Source organism: Xyrauchen texanus, unplaced genomic scaffold (genome assembly GCF_025860055.1).
Source record: "Xyrauchen texanus isolate HMW12.3.18 unplaced genomic scaffold, RBS_HiC_50CHRs HiC_scaffold_100, whole genome shotgun sequence".
In the NCBI taxonomy this organism is placed as follows: domain Eukaryota; kingdom Metazoa; phylum Chordata; class Actinopteri; order Cypriniformes; family Catostomidae; genus Xyrauchen; species Xyrauchen texanus.
In genome coordinates this window covers 4,658-17,500 of record NW_026265322.1, presented here as the reverse complement: position 1 = coordinate 17,500, position 12,843 = coordinate 4,658, and the positions used below count along the sequence as shown (strand labels likewise).

Sequence of the window (12,843 nt, the reverse complement as noted above, 5' to 3'; positions counted from 1 at the left end):
TGTTTTTCTTAAATTTTTAAATTACCATTTTTGGTTTATTTATAACAACTCCTTTTGTGGAAAACAATGAGTTAAAAAAGGTATTGCAAAATTATAACACTGTTTGTTTGTCACAAAAAAACACACTGAATGAAACAATTATTTATTTATTTTTTACATTTTCTTCATCTACTTCGCTGACAGTGGCAACCTTTTGGAAAGAAGAAGAAAAGAAAAACATGAGGTTGTTATCAGTACTTTTCTGCTTTGAAATACTTTTTAAAACATGTTATTGTGTTGTAAATTCAGTCAATAAAAGCCTGTTTTAAAGAATAGATTTAAAAATGACAGCTTAATTTTCTGTAAAGCTACTTTGAAATAAAGTGTCTTGTGTAAAGCACAAAACAAATCAAAATTTGCTATTCATCACTCATCTTAGTAATATCACTCATGCATTAATAGTAGTACAGTATGGGGGCCTGGGTATCTCAGCGAGTACAGATGCTGACTACCTCCCTTGGAGTCACAGGTTCGAATCCAGTGTGTGCTGAGTGACTCGAGCCAGGTCTCATAAGCAACCAGGTTGGCCCGGTTGCTACAGAGGGTAAAGGGTCTAAAAGGGTAACCTCCTCACGGTCGCTATAATGTGGTTCGCTCTGGGGATGGCGTGTGGTGAGTTGTGCGTGGATGTGGCGGAGAATAGCGTGAAGCCTTCACACACGCTATGTCTCCGCTGTAACGTTCCCAACAAGCCACGTGATAAGTTGCGTGGGTTGACAATCTCAGACACGGTGGCAAATGAGGTTCGTCCTCCGCCTCCCAGATTGAGTCACTGCGCCACCACGAGGGGAGTACAATAGTAATAATAAAAAATAGTGGTACAATATGTACTCACAGTTGAAGCAGGATGAGTGTCCTCTTGTTCCTCATTGGGGGTGTGGGGAAATAAAACAGTCTACAGGATTGCAAGACACAAAAACGATCAAAACACATGTATTCCCTGTATTGTGTTGTATCTGAATAAAACTTATATGACATATCAGTGGGGGCAAAACATTTTGTTTGCTCATTTGTCACACACAGCATGTTAACATCAAAGACATGAACTCACACTGGAAAAGCTCCAATGACCGATGCCTGGTCTATTTCCTGCAGCTGAGGCCTCCTGCTAATGAAGTATTCGAAAACATAAAATATAAAAAATAAATCATTGACAGTGTCACAGTGATTGGTACACGAATGACAATGAAAGGATTCAAGGAATGATGTAGTATAGCCTTCATCAAACAGTATATTCAGTAACTTGTAAACATGTTCTTCTCACTTTACTACATGGTCTGTTATATGTGTTAAAACACTGTTTTAAAGGAATGACTGTAAAAGTAATGTTATTCTTCAGCCATTCATCACTCATCATATTAATATCACTCATACATTCAAATGCACAGGGTGATGTTTAAACCTGTTGGGCACTACTGCCTGTATACCTCTGTCAGTGCCTTCAGACAAGCCATTTCACCAGGGATCACTCCCCAACCCACACCATTAATGAGCTGAGCTACCCTATATTCCATCCCTTTACTCTGTTAGAAATCAAACTATGCCTACTGCCCCTGCAATGTCTATACTTCAATTCCTTATCGGATTAAGTAGAGCAGAGACGTGACATGCGAGCCAGGAGATAGCGTCAGCCGCCCTCCAACACCTAACTTGGTATGGTATCGCTCCCCAGAGTATGTACTCACAGATGAAGCAGGACGAGTATCCTGTCGATCCTCATCGGGACTGAAGGGAAATAGAATCGTCTACAGGATTGCAAGATAAAAAAGAACAACACGCGTATTCCCTGTGAGGTGTTGTATCTGAATAAATATATCTGATGAATGACTTAAAAGTCAACATCATAAAGAAGACAACATCATGCACACATGGACTTACATCACACTCTGGACAGAATATGGGCAACTGGCGTAGTGTTGGCCTGTCCTCAATCTGATTTCCTCACCGAACTGAAAAAACAGAGAAGGGAAAATGAAAGAAAATTTGATTTGTTGTGGAATAAACTTTTTCAATAATAATGAGTGATACATGAATGACAGTAAAATGAATGATGTAGTCAAACTGTATACTCTTAATATTGAACTTCTAAATATGTACTTACATTACTGAAACTGCTGGAATTCTAGAGGAGTGTCTTCCAAATTGAACTGCTCCTCTTCCTGCTCTTCAGAGGCAGAGTGATACAATTCCAAAAGCTGATGTTCATACAGAAACGACAGACGTAAAATTTGAATCAATGGCATTGATTGTGTTTGAATGGCAAATAATTAAAGTGATAAATATACTGGTTATTCTCTATTGCATGTATAAGTTATGCAAATGTGCAAAAAAAAAAGAAGCCTGCTCCACTCTCTTTCTCAGTGTGACTCTGGAACTGCCAGTCATCTGTGAGCAAAGCTGACTTCATTCCACCCTTCATCACACAGTCAACCCTCAGGATCCTTGCACTGACAGAAACATGGATATGTCCAGAGGATACAGCAACCTCTGCTCTCTCAAACAACTTCTCCTTCTCTCACACCCCCTTGACACAACAGTAGGGGTTGGGGAACAGGTTTACTCATTCCAAACAACTGGACATTTTCACCACACTCTTCTTCTCTATGTAATAATAATTATTTTGAATTCCAAGCTATTATTACAATGCAACCCCAAAAATATACGTTGTTGTCATCTATTACCCTCTATGTCAGATGGCAAACTTTCTTGAAGAGTTGGATGTCCTGCTGTCCTCAAGTGTATGATAGGCCACTTGTGGTTCTTGGAGATTTCAACATACACCAAGACAAGCCACAGGCCACTGAACTTCATGGTCTTCTGGCCTCGCTTGACTCGGAAAGACTAAGCACTACATCAACTCACAGATCATTTTTACATGTAACTGTACCTACTCAAATATTCTTGTTACGCCTTTACAGGTCTCTGATCGCTACTTTGTTCTATTCAAAACATGACTCTCCCATTTATATTAAAACAGACTCAGCATTTGGTTTCCTTTCACCGTAAACTCCGTTCTCTTTCACCCTCGTGCTTTTCCACTGCTGTCTCTACTTCTCTTCCCCACACAAAATTTATTTTACAGCTCTTCTGTTTCTATGGTCTCTCCTCTGACTGACGTTGATGTCTCTAAACTCCTCCTCTCCAACCACCCAATCACCGGTTCCCTTGACCCCATTCCTTGCCACCTTCTCTAGGCCATCTCTCCGTCCATCCTACCTGCACACACATAATTAACACATCTCGACTTATAGACACTTTTCCCACTACATATAAGCAGGCTCGAGTAATCCCGCTACTGAAAAACCTGCACTTAACCCCACACAAGTAGAACACTACAGATCAGTCTCTCTTGTCCCTTTCATGGCACTTGAAAGGGCAGTTTTCAATCAATTCTCTGCCTATCTCTCACAGAACAAGCTGCTGGATGACAATCAGTCAGGCTTCAAAGTGGACACTCCACCGAGCCTGCCCTGCTGTCTGTCACTGAGTCGCTGACACAGGCTGAAAGCTGGATCCAGATCATCCATTCTGATTCTGCTGGACCTTTCTGCAGCCTTTGACGCATTAAAACCATCAGATCCTACTCTCCATCCTCTTGTCTCTGGGCATTGCAGAAACTGAGCTTGACTGGTCCAATTCCTATCCCTCCGGTTGGTCTTTCAAGGTAGCCTGGAGAGGTGAGGTGTCCAAGCCACATCAGCTACTTACTGGGGTACCTCATGGCTCAGTGCATGGGCCACTCCTCTTCTCTATATACACAATATCACTGGGACCTATCATTCAGGCACATGGTTTCTCCTACCACTGCTACGCTGTTGACACGCTAACTCTACTTGTCTTTCCAGCCCGACGATACCACAGTGGCTGCTCAAATCTCTGCCCGTTTGGCAGACATCTCTGCCTGGATGAAGAAACACCACCTGCAACTTAACCCAGCCAAGACCGAACTCCTTGTCCTTACAGCCAACCCTGCTGTTGAACACAACATCACCATGCAGCTGGGTTCAACTACAGTAACGACTTCCAAAATGGTCAGATATCAGAAACTAAATTTCACAGACCACACCTCAAAGACATACACTCTACAATACCAGTAAGATTAAACCCTTCCTCTCTGAACTTGCCACACAACTTCTTGTTCAGTCACTTGTCATAACTAGACTGGACTACTGTAACACTCTCATTACAGGCCTCCTGCATGCACAATTATACCCATGCAAATGATCCAGAATGCAGCAGCACATCTGGTCTTTAATGAACAAAAGAGAGCGCATGTTACACCACTCCTTGTCTCTCTTCACTGGCAGCCAGTTGATGCACATATCAAATTCAAGGCTACGTTCCCATCTGCGGTCGGCTAAAGAATGTCGCCTTGTTGTACCAACAAAAAGAGGCACCAAAACCCTGTCCCGGACTTTCGGCTTCATCGTTCCACTTTGATGGAATGACCTTCACAGCTACATCTTTTAAGCTGACTCGCTTTCTGTCTTCAAAAAACACATCTTTTTCATGAGCACTTATCCAGTCACTACAATAATAAATATTGTTGCACTTTAATCTGTCTTGAATATTACTATTCTGATCCAAGTGAAACTTTGTAATACGGCACTTTTCGTACCACTGCCTCCTTAAAATGATTCAGCTTATAATGTATTCCTCTTTTGTAAGTCGCTTTGGATAAAAGCATCAGCCAAATGAATAAATGTAAATGTAAGTCCAGTTAATAGAAAATGAAAACTTCAAACAGCATATAGTTTGATTTCAATTTAAATATTGCTTTTCACAATGCATTTGTTTCCAAAGCAGCTTTTCAGCTTATATTTACTTATGTTAAATCTACCAGTGAGCAAAGGCAGTGGCAAGGAATGCAAGTAAATGTAATTAAAATAATGTCATTTTATAATTCAATAACATTATATTTGACAACAACCAACATCTACTCACAGGATAATCTCTGTCCTCATTAGGAACTGAAGCAGGAGGGTCAGGCTGTTGAGGCTAACAAAAAGCAAAAGATCACCATTAAAATCTTTTTTCCTTGTGTAAGTGTGTCTTGTAATATAAGGTTGTATTGAATGCTGAAATGCAAATATAATGTGATTGTGCTGTCATTCCTAACACAAGCAAATTAACATCATGCAAACATGCGCTCACAGTAAAAAAAATGTCTTCATCCTGGCTTGAGGAACAAGGATTGATGGCTGCCTGCCTCTGCATGTCTGTCAAAAATCACAATATTTAATGTGTGTGTGGGTGTGTGCGCGATCATGTGTCTTATACAGTGCGTTTCGCTATTAACACATCATGTGTCAATCCTAATGAAGAATACACGGACAATTTGTACATGTATGGACATGCAATACATGCAACATTTTATATTAATGATGAACATTAATATTCGTTTTACGTATAGTATACTTTCAAGCGTTTACCGGTACCTCCAGTAAGTGGATATTATGTGAAACATCAGCGGAAGGGAAAGGAAACGAGTAGGCGGAACCTGCTGCTGGCATCCGCCAATCATTAGTGTGCAAAAGAGACAGCAGCCAATCAATCCCAGAGAAGCGATTGACAACAGTAAACTGTTCAGCTCAGTGGTAGCGTTTGAAATAAAACATTATGACATTTAATAATAATAACGAATAACACATTCCTTCAATAATATGAATGAATAATTGACGTAATATTGTTTGGATTGTTGCATTACTTGTCTTGCACCCTGAATTAGATCATTTAAAAGTACAACTGCTAATAACTGAGCTTAAAAATTCAGAAGAAAGGCTAAAGAAAATGGTGGAAGAAAAGCCGTAGGATTTAATTTTATTAAATGGCTGAATATTATGTTTGCTTGGTTTTAGGCTCTTTTATTTGTTAGGCTACATTTTGTATTTATTTATTTGTTTAAAATGTTCATTATTTAATATATTATTTGTACACACTCACATAAACATACATGTTTACACACACACAGACACGCGAATATATTTATATATCCTTCTTCATTTGTTTTGAATATTAAACAGTTTGTTGATTTAACAAAATGAACAGTAAGTAATTTTGTATTACTTTCAGATTGAAGTAGTAATTAATAATTTGTACTTGAGAAAAACAGAGGGGAGGGGGTGGGTGGTCCTCAACAGTGTATTATAAAAAATGTATCAATGTGTTTTTAACAATTTATAAAACGGCATTCTGAACAGTGCGTAATTCACAATTTTTCCACATGATGGTGGGAGATTTAATCGGGCATTTTCAAATGACATAACTTCTGAAAATCGGTGGTGGGGGAATGCAATGTTTCATAAATAATCATTATCATTTTATAACATTTAATCGAATAACTTCAGCTATTTTTGTCACTACATGGATGCTCACAAGTGTAATGATGTGCTTAAGACTTGGATGCGTGCTCACTACAGTTAGCAGAATATAATACACAGAATACACGCAGTAACTAAAGCTCATTACAAGTCTCTTCGCTGAGTGCATGAAACGCTTATATTGAAACTCTTTTTATTAATATATACTCTCTCATATAACCACACAATGTAGATCAATATTACTAAACATTTACAACTGATTTGTACTTCTAGTTTCATGACATATAAGGACTTTCTAGCCTCTTTATTTGCTGGATATTCACAAAACAAGAACGAAATGCCTGTATGTATTACACATCCAATAATAGGCTACTGATGTAAAGTTTTGTATGAAAACCCTTTCAAGCATCAAACAATTAGAACCATAGACTTTTAAAAACTGAAACCGCTAAAACTTTTCCAAAAATGGAATTCCCCTTTTGCTCAAATAATAATAAAATTCGAGTAGGCTATAGCTGCCCTGTTAATGTCAGGTCCCATCCAAACGCTTTCAAATGGTTGGATATATTGTCACAGCAGTAGGCTACTTAAAACGGGATTTGGGTGCTCAGGTGAGTGGGGCCAGACCTTCAAAGTGTGGCTATCTTCAAAAGCTATAGTGCAACAGGTGCGAAAAATAGTAAAACGCTCTAAATTAGGACTACATCACAACGAACGCGCCTAATGCAAGAGAAACTTCAAGAGAGACTCGTTTTTTTTTTTTTTTTAAGAGAGACTCGTTTGATAAGGTCACGCCAAGGTTCGATGACGTCATCTGAACTTATCCTGACCTTTTAGAGACCTTTTGAACTTCAGCTGACGTCACTGTTAAATCAATGCGGAGAAACGGAGAAGAAGCTCGTCATCACTGTAGAAATACCAAGCGTACTGTACTTCTAAAAATGTAAGTTTTGATTTATTTACAAAAATGATAAAGCATCTCTCTCTCTCTCTCTCTCTCTCTCTCTCTCTCTCTCTCTCTACGTTTATATTCCACTGCTTACAATTTCTCTACTGTCTACATGATGTTATGTGTTCTTTTGTACAGGATTGATATGTCTAATTGATTGCCCAATTTGATCTGCTATATGCAACTGCATTTGTTTTTGTTCTGGCTGGGCAACTGTTGGCTGTCCATTTAATTGTCTATATGGCGTTTTTGTTAGTTTTCTTTATTGTGTAGCATCCTTGAGCTCTGGAAAGGCACTATTAAATTAAATATATAATTCTATTATAATTCTTATAACTGCATGGCTCTTACTGTTAAACATGTTGTAATTTTAATGTCTGTTGTGTCACAGTGAAATGATCAGAAACTCATTTGATTTGTGTTGTGTGCAGGAATCCTTCCAATCGCCTTGTTTACTGCCTGTTGTGCTGCAAGCCCCAGACTAAAATTGCTCAACATCTGAAAACATCATGCTTGAAAGATGCAGATGATCAGTTCATTGAGGAAGAAGTCTTGAGGGCCAAACAGTCACAGAGGAATTGGGCAAGAGAGGCAAGGACACTGAATATTTCAGAGGTGAGGGAAATTGTCAAGGAGGACCCATCCTGTGATTCCCTGGCAGTGTATTTCAAGGAAAAAGGCTTTTTCATCACAGAAAGGTAATCCGCTCTGTGTGTGGAAAATGATTTGCCTTCATTTAAAGAATACAGGTGCTCTGTATGTCTAATCTGATGCATTTAAAAGTCTTACTGGATCAATTTAAAGAAGAATATGTTGGTCATACAATTTTTTTTTTTTTTTTTGTCCACTAAATTCCTTCAGCAACACCATCAAGGAAACAGACGTTAGGGTTAGGGTTAGGGTTAGGGTTAGGGTTAGGGTTAGGGTTAGGTATAGAGGTAAAAACGACTTCCACCCTCATTATGTCCACCCTCATTTGCATATCGAATCTGATTGGCTGGATTGTTTCACAGATAAATCTTTAGGGTTAGGGTTAGGGTTAGGGTAGGGTTAGGGTTAGGGTTAGGGTTAGGTTGTTAGGGACAACGGCCCCCCCCATAACAGTCCCCCCAGACTGCTATAGTTTACTTAGGGGACTCGCAGAAAAGCACTGGCCGGCGCATGTTTCTGGTGGACCGATCGACCTTTGCCTAAATTACAAAAAGGGGAATCCCTACCTAGGCCTGTTTGTGCCCCCACATGGCCTTGAGACTTTCGGCCACTAGGGTTTTAGGAAAATCTTGATTCAAGAATCTCCTTTATTTTGCTTTTTGTTCCAAACAAGTTCCAGTCCTATGCCTATTTGTAAAACTTTTTAGATTCCTTCTATCGTCCTTCCTTGTTCAAAGAGAAATTCCTGTCTGCGCCTATTTGTACCCCCCACATGGCCTGGAGACTTTTGGCTATTAGGTTCACTCTTTAGATTCTTCCTACATTAGGGTTAGGGTTTTTAGGGACAATGGCCCCCCCAACAGTCTCCCCAGACTGCTATAGATTATTAGGTTAAAACTTTTAGATTTCTTCTATCGTCCTTCCTTGTTCTAAAGAGAAATTCCTGTCTGCGCCTATTTGTACCCCCACATGGCCTGGAGACTTTTGGCTATTAGGTTAACTCTTTAGATTCTTCCTACATTAGGGTTAGGGTTTTTAGGGACAATGGCCCCCCAACAGTCTCCCCAGACTGCTATAGATTATTAGGTTAAAACTTTTAGATTTCTTCTATCGTCCTTCCTTGTTCTAAAGAGAAATTCCTGTCTACGCCTATTTGTACCCCCACATGGCCTGGAGACTTTTGGCTATTAGGTTAACTCTTTAGATTTTTCCTACATTAGGGTTGGGTTGTTAGGGACAATGGCCCCCATAACAGTCTCCTCAGACTGCTATAGTTTATTAGGTTAAAACTCTATCGTCCTTCCTTGTTCTAAAGAGAAATTCCTGTCTCAGCCTATTTGTACCCCCACATGGCCTGGAGACTTTTGGCTATTAGGTTCACTCTTTAGATTCTTCCTACATTAGGGTTAGGGTTTTTAGGGACAATGGCCCCCAACAGTCTCCCCAGACTGCTATAGATTATTAGGTTAAAACTTTTAGATTTCTTCTATCGTCCTTCCTTGTTCTAAAGAGAAATTCCTGTCTGCGCCTATTTGTACCCCCACATGGCCTGGAGACTTTTGGCTATTAGGTTAACTCTTTAGATTTTTCCTACATTAGGGTTGGGTTGTTAGGGACAATGGCCCCCCATAACAGTCTCCTCAGACTGCTATAGTTTATTAGGTTAAAACTTTTAGATTTCCTCTATCGTCCTTCCTTGTTCTAAAGAGAAATTCCTGTCTGCGCCTATTTGTACCCCCACATGGCCTGGAGACTTTTGGCTATTAGGTTAACTCTTTAGATTTTTCCTACATTAGGGTTGGGTTGTTGGGACAATGGCCCCCATAACAGTCTCCTCAGACTGTTATAGTTTATTAGGTTAACATTTTTAGATTTCTTCTATCGTCCTTCCTTGTTCTAAAGAGAAATTCCTGTCTGCGCCTATTTGTACCCCCACATGGCCTGGAGACTTTTGGCTATTAGGTTAACTCTTTAGATTTTTCCTACATTAGGGTTGGGTTGTTAGGGACAATGGCCCCCCATAACAGTCTCCTCAGACTGCTATAGTTTATTAGGTTAAAACTTTAGATTTCTTCTATCGTCCTTCCTTGTTCTAAAGAGAAATTCCTGTCTGCGCCTATTTGTACCCCCCACATGGCCTGGAGACTTTTGGCTATTAGGTTAACTCTTTAGATTTTTCCTACATTAGGGTTGGGTTGTTAGGGACAATGGCCCCCCCATAACAGTCTCCTCAGACTGTTATAGTTTATTAGGTTAAAACTTTTAGATTTCCTCTATCGTCCTTCCTTGTTCTAAAGAGAAATTCCTATCTGTGCCTATTTGTACCCCCAGATGGGTTAGGGTTAGGTTGTTAGGGACAACGGCCCCCCCATAACAATCTCCTCAGACTGTTATAGTTTATTAGGTTAAAACTTTTAGATTTCCTCTATCGTCCTTCCTTGTTCTAAAGAGAAATTCCTGTCTGTGCCTATTTGTACCCCCCAGATGGCCCTAGCGATAAAAACAGGCTTTTTCAAGGGAAAAAAATCATCCCAAAACCCATTCAGGCTACCCCCCAGAAAGTATTTTTTTAAAGGGGGAATATTAATGACACCTCATCAGTAGCAAGCCCCAGAATCTTCAGGTGTTTCAGCCTCTTCTTACTATACACCCTCCTCTGGGGAGGCCCGCCATAGGGGATCAGTCCCAGGCGTGTGTCACAATGTCCAATTACTACCCCTCTCTTCCAGAACCGCAATGTGTTTTTTTTGGGTCTGGCTTATCCCTTGTCTAAAGTTATTTCTACATACAACCACCCCCACCTCCCTTCTTACAACATCCATTTATCAAGACAGACTTTTCTGGGAGACCCCGGAGTACCAACCTATGCTGAATATACGCTCCCCAAACACATTCCTCCATATACCATTGAAATTCCTCCTAAAAAATATCTCCCTCCCACCCTCTACACACCCGAAACCAGAAAAAACAAAGTAGGTTGGTGTAATGCCGTGTTGTGCAAAAGTGTACTGTTGCAATGGTGGTGCTATTCACCAGTAAAAAAGCTGCCCCCATAAGTGCTTTGTCCTAGTGGACACAAGGGGCAGTTTACTCACGTAATTCTCAACCCAGCCAACCTGATCGTTAACACACAAGGTATCCACAGGCTGCCCGAGAAGAGACTGAGAAGGATCTCATCTCGAAGGCTATGACTGGCGGATGCCAAAGCATCAAGCTTCTACCAGAGATAACCCCTAAAAGTTTACACAAGCCAAACAGACATCATCTTTACCAAGACAACCGGAGGCTGCAGAAACTTCTAACTAAACCAGCGGTTCATCCAACCATCCATTATGAGAACCTAAGTCATACCACCGTGGTGACTACCTGCTACCCACAATCCTCCATCCTAGTTTCCAAAAAAACTTCTAACCGTCAATGTGGAGAATATTCCCAATACTCAACTGCCTCCACATCATCTCCCTATCCCTACTCAAGGACTATAAAGAAGGGAAAAAATTATTATGTCCCCTTCTTTTTGGTCTGACCCCTATTACCTGCCCCCAGGGTTAGGTAGGAGGGCAGGGCTAAATGGTTAGGTTTAGGTATGGGGGCAGGGTTAAGTGGCTAGGGTTAGGTATGGGGACAGGGTTAAGTGGTTAGGGGCAGGATTAGGGTAGGGTAAGGGCAGAGCTAAATGGTTAGGGTTTAGGTGTGGGTTTAGGAAAGAGGCAGGGCTGAAATGGTTAGGGTTAGGTATGGGGGCAGGGTTAGGTAGGAGGGCAGGGCTAAATGGTTAGGTTTAGGTATGGGGGCAGGGTTAAGTGGCTAGGGTTAGGTATGGGGACAGGGTTAGGTATGGGGACAGGGTTAGGTAGGGTTTAGGTATGAGGGCAGGGTTAAGTGGTTAGGGTTAGGGGCAGGATTAGGTAGAAGGGCAGAGCTAAATGGTTGGGTTAGGGTTAGGGTTAGGGTTAGGGTTAGGGTTAGGTTAGGGTTAGGGTTAGGGTTAGGGTTAGGGTTAGGGTTAGGGTTAGGGTTAGGGTTAGGGTTAGGGTTAGGGTTAGGGTTAGGGTTAGGGTTAGGGGTTAGGGTTAGGGTTAGGGTTAGGGTTAGGGTTAGGGTTAGGGTTAGGGTTAGGGTTAGGGTTAGGGTTAGGGTTAGGGTTAGGGTTAGGGTTAGGGTTAGGGTTAGGGTTAGGGTTAGGGTTAGGGTTAGGGTTAGGGTTAGGGTTAGGGTTAGGGTTAGGGTTAGGGTTAGGGTTAGGGTTAGGGTTAGGGTTAGGGTTAGGGTTAGGGTTAGGGTTAGGGTTAGGGGTTAGGGTTAGGGTTAGGGTTAGGGTTAGGGTTAGGGTTAGGGTTAGGGTTAGGGTTAGGGTTAGGGTTAGGGTTAGGGTTAGGGTTAGGGTTAGGGTTAGGGTTAGGGTTAGGGTTAGGGTTAGGGTTAGGGTTAGGGGTTAGGGTTAGGGTTAGGGTTAGGGTTAGGGTTAGGGTTAGGGTTAGGGTTAGGGTTAGGGTTAGGGTTAGGGTTAGGGTTAGGGTTAGGGTTAGGGTTAGGGTTAGGGTTAGGGTTAGGGTTAGGGTTAGGGTTAGGGTTAGGGTTAGGGGTTAGGGTTAGGGTTAGGGTTAGGGTTAGGGTTAGGGTTAGGGTTAGGGTTAGGGTTAGGGTTAGGGTTAGGGTTAGGGTTAGGGTTAGGGTTAGGGTTAGGGTTAGGGTTAGGGTTAGGGTTAGGGTTAGGGTTAGGGTTAGGGTTAGGGTTAGGGTTAGGGTTAGGGTTAGGGTTAGGGTTAGGGTTAGGGTTAGGGTTAGGGTTAGGGTTAGGGTTAGGGTTAGGGTTAGGGTTAGGGTTAGGGTTAGGGTTAGGGTTAGGGTTAGGGTTAGGGTTAGGGTTAGGGTTAGGGTTAG

The 12,843-nt window shown here is 41.3% G+C and overlaps 2 long non-coding RNA genes across 2 annotated transcripts; both read right to left on the bottom strand.

Annotated features, from left to right (window-relative positions):
- Positions 1–130: 130 nt before the first annotated feature.
- Positions 131–1,966, bottom strand: LOC127641528 (uncharacterized). The gene is made up of 5 exons (XR_007970177.1): positions 1,918–1,966; positions 1,725–1,784; positions 1,091–1,147; positions 875–934; positions 131–190 (listed from the first exon to the last, which is right to left on the bottom strand). It is a non-coding gene; the product is annotated as an uncharacterized LOC127641528 (long non-coding RNA).
- A 183-nt stretch (positions 1,967–2,149) lies between these two features.
- On the bottom strand, positions 2,150–5,491 carry LOC127641527 (uncharacterized). The gene is made up of 3 exons (XR_007970176.1): positions 5,194–5,491; positions 4,984–5,037; positions 2,150–2,234 (listed from the first exon to the last, which is right to left on the bottom strand). It is a non-coding gene; the product is annotated as an uncharacterized LOC127641527 (long non-coding RNA).
- Between the last annotated feature and the right edge of the window lie 7,352 nt (positions 5,492–12,843).